This window comes from Triticum dicoccoides, chromosome 3A (genome assembly GCF_002162155.2).
Source record: "Triticum dicoccoides isolate Atlit2015 ecotype Zavitan chromosome 3A, WEW_v2.0, whole genome shotgun sequence".
Lineage (NCBI taxonomy): Eukaryota > Viridiplantae > Streptophyta > Magnoliopsida > Poales > Poaceae > Triticum > Triticum dicoccoides.
In genome coordinates, this window is record NC_041384.1 from 460,521,122 (window position 1) to 460,525,336 (window position 4,215).

A 4,215-nucleotide genomic window follows, 5' to 3' on the forward strand; every position below is an offset into this window, starting at 1 on the left:
GTATAGTTGAGGTTGAGGCCTACCCTGTACTTATATATACGTGCACCAGCACCCCATCAATACAACGATTATTGTATTGCAAAACATCTCTCTATACTTCTGACGGCGGCTATGTTGAGAGTTTTGTCTACTCAGGTCGATCTCCCCTCCGGCTATCTCCTCTACCTCCGACGATTCAAGCGGTCCGTGTTGATCCAAGGGAAGAATCACGCTTCTTCCTGGCCTTGGACGACGAGGTTTTGGAGGTTTGACGGGGGATTTCCAATTTAGTTCAGGCAGTGGAGAGTGGAGGAAGTGGTGGCAGGAAGCATGAGTTGGGAAACATGGAAGATCTGATCAAGCATCTTGATCTGCATGAGGATGATGGAGAGGACTTCGCTTGGGAGGATGATCCGGTTGTGCCAAAAGTTCAAGCAAAGTGGTTGGCCATGGACTAGGGTTCACACTAGTAAGGGGTTTAGTCCGGTCGTGTATGCTGACATGAGGTATGCATGGAATCCAGCGAAAGAACCACATTGGCGACTGATAAAAGATAATTTGTTTACCATTCAATTTGGGTGTTTGGGTGACTGGAACACCGCGATGTTGAAAGGCCCCTTTTTTGGAAATCAAGTGGTTATCCCGGTTGAATATGATGGGTTCACGAACCCTAAGTCCGTGGTACTGGACAATGTGGCGGTCTGGGTAAGGATTTCAAAACTACTGGACAACTATCTGAATGAGGCCATGATCAAGGGAATGTGCAGGAAGATGGGCAATATCCTGGAAACTCGGATACAATTCCCGGCTGGTTATGTTGGAGCTGTCGTAAGGGATGAAAATAAGTCCTGATGTGAAAAAGAGGTTGGAACGTTTCATATCCATACCAAAAGGATGGAAAGAAGGATTGGTACCAAGTAATTTATGAGAAATTAGCAGTTTTGTGTAATCATTATGGGTTCCATGGGCATTGGTTTGAGGAGTGTGGTACATGAGAGCATGATGCTACGAAGTTTGAGTATGGGGGTTTTATTCTAGCCGGCAATTGGAAGAACCAGTGGAGGACGAGGTTCTGGAAGAGGTGGAGGACGAGGCCGTTCACGGCAGAGCATGATGGTTTACATACTAGAGGCAATAATAACAACTGTGATCCCCAAAGTAGCCATAATTAAGAATAATTAGGATTTCTAAAAAAGGGTCCACTCATGGGAAATCCAACCTTTCCCTGCATCCGACACTAATCTATTTTTAATATCTAATTAGAGCGGGGATTCCACAAGAGAAACATACTTTCCTAGAGAACTAGTAAAAACTTCTGCCACAAAGAACGGTTGTGATATGGAAAGGAATCAGTCGAAAGAATTTGTGCTTGGCGTCAGCTACGAAGCCTCTTTTGATCAACAATCCTTTTGAGAAAAAAATCGATTTAGCGCTGGACTTAAAAACCTCTAGTTATGATAATTGCCTTAGGAGTAGGTGCCTTTTAGGATTAGGATTTGGAAGTACCGTTCTTCCATAGAGGATTGCCGAGAGGTTTTTTACTGAAAATTGCGCTTGCTATAAAATAAAAGTTTTAATTTTGGTTTTCCCGCAACTAAAGAGAAAGAGAACGTGATAATTTTTCTTATTAGGTAATAACAACAGCTATGATCCCTAAAGAGCTGGCATTGGGATGTTGCATTCAGGATGCAACTGGATCTGAGTACCTCGTAGAACCCTCCAGGACTGCATACCATTAATCCAAAACATATAAAGAGACGTTACCATAGCTGAGAAGGAACCTGCAGCAAGGAAGTGACTGGCCATGGACTCAGTGTATGGGGTGTAGACGATGAGCATCTTGATCGAGCAATAATACTAGTGGTTCGTTGATCAAAGGTGACAAGTATTGTGGACTTATTTGATGGGAATGAGAAGGATCTGAGTGCTACTCCAGGAAAAAATGCACACAAGAAGAAGTTGGAGGGGGGCTAGATGGGGAGGCTATTGACAGTTGTGAGCATGACGAGTCTCTAGCAGGATCGACGACACCCCTCGGGGGTTGACCACCGAGAGCAATGAACATATTAAGTCTGAACTCTCGGGGCTGCGAACAGTCCGAGATAGTCCAAGAAATTCACAACTTGGTACAGTTGCATTGTGTGTGTTTGTTCTTTCTCTTGGAGACCTAACTCTCTGTTACGCGAGTTAAGGTTTACTTTGGGGTTCAGGCATTCTTTTGGTGTTAAGAGCGAGGGGGAGTGTTAGACTAGTGTTGTTTTGGAATAATTACTTGATTAACAGTTTAAAATCATGCAACCGAACACACATTGATGCTTTGGTCCAGAACGAGTGTACTGGGAGTAGGGAATGGCGGTTCATGGGTTTCTATGGTGAACTTGTAACGCCCACGATGCGGCTATATCTCCCACGTGTTGAGGCACGACTTAGAAGCATAACCGCATGGTGGTTTTGTCGCAAGAGGGGTAATCTTCACAAACATCCCATGTAATGAATAAGACAGATAAATAGAGTTGGCTTACACTCGCCACGTCACACAATACATAAATAATCCATACATCATCCAAATACACTCATAGACCATCTACGGTCAAATCCAAAAGAAAAGGAAGATAAAGCCCAAATGCTAGATCCCCGATCGTCCCAACTGGGCTCCACTACTGATCATCAGGAAACGACACATAGTAACGACCAAGGTCCTCGTCGAACTCCCACTTGAGTTCGATAGCATCACCTGCACTGGTATCATCGGCACCTGCAACTGTTTGGAAGTATCCATGAGTCACGAGGACTCGACAGTCTCACACCCGCAAGATCAAGACTATTTAAGCTTATGGGTAGGATAAGGTAATGAGGTGGAGCTGCAGCAAGCGCTAAGCAAATATGGTGGCTAACATATGCAAATAATAATAAGATGAGAAGCTACGCAATGGTCATGAAGCTAGAAGCGATCAAGAGGTGATCCTGAAACTACTTACACACAAACATAACCCAAACGTGTTCACTTCCCGGACTCCGCCGAAAAGAGACCATCACTGCTACACACGCGGTTGATTCATTTTAATTAAGTCAAGTGTCAAGTTCTCTACAACCGGATATTAACAAATTCCCATCTGCCACATAACCGTGGACACGGCTCTCGAAAGTTTATACCCTGCAGGGGTGTCCCAACCTAGCCCATCACAAGCTCTCACGGTCAACAAAGGATATTCCTTATCCTGGAAAGGCCCGATCAGTCTCGGAATCCCGGTTACAAGACATTTTGACAATGGAAAAACAAGACCAGCAAAGCCGCCCGAATATGCCGACAAATCCCGATAGGAGCTGCACATATCTCGTTCTCAGGGCACACCGGATGGACAAGCCCAGGGGGCGCCGAACATCCCCAGTTCGGACCAACACTCAGAGGAGCACTGGCCCGGGGGGGGGGGGGGGAAAATAAAGATGACCCTCGGGTCTGCAGAACCCAAGGGAAAAGGCTAAGGTAGGAAAATGTAAAACCAAGGTTGGGCCTTCCTGGAGGAGTTTTATTCAAGGCGAACTATCAAGGGGGTCCCATAACCCCAACCACATAAGGAACACAAAATCAAGGAACATAGCACCGGTATGATGGAAACTAGGGCGGCAAGAGTGGAACAAAACACCAAGCAAAAGGCCGAGCCTTCCACCCTTATACCAAGTATATAGATGCATTAAATTAAATAAGAGATAAAGTGGTATCCTAACATATCCATGTTCCAATATGGAACAAACTTCAACTTCACCTGCGACTGACAACGCTATAAGAGGGGCTGAGAAAAAGCGGTAACATAGCCAAACAACGATTTTCTAGGAAGGTTGGTTAGAGGCTTGACATGGAAATATGGGAGGCATGATATAACAAGTGGTAGGTAGCGCGACATAGCTATAGAACAAACAACTAGCAAGCAAAGATAGAAGTGCTATCGAGGGTATGGTCATCTTGCCTGCAATTTTCTCAGAGTTGCCGAAAGCTTGATCCTTGTTGGCATACTCAACAGGTTCCTCATTCACGTACTCGTCTCCTGGCTATACCCAAAGCAAGAACTCAAGCAACGGAACAACAATCAATCACAGTGCAATGCACAAGCAACATGATGCAATACATAACATGATATGCAAGATATGATATGCAATGCATATGCATGCTCCGAAAGGGAAAGAATGATCAAGGCATCAACTTGTCATAACAAGTATGCCGCTGGAAAGATGAAGTGA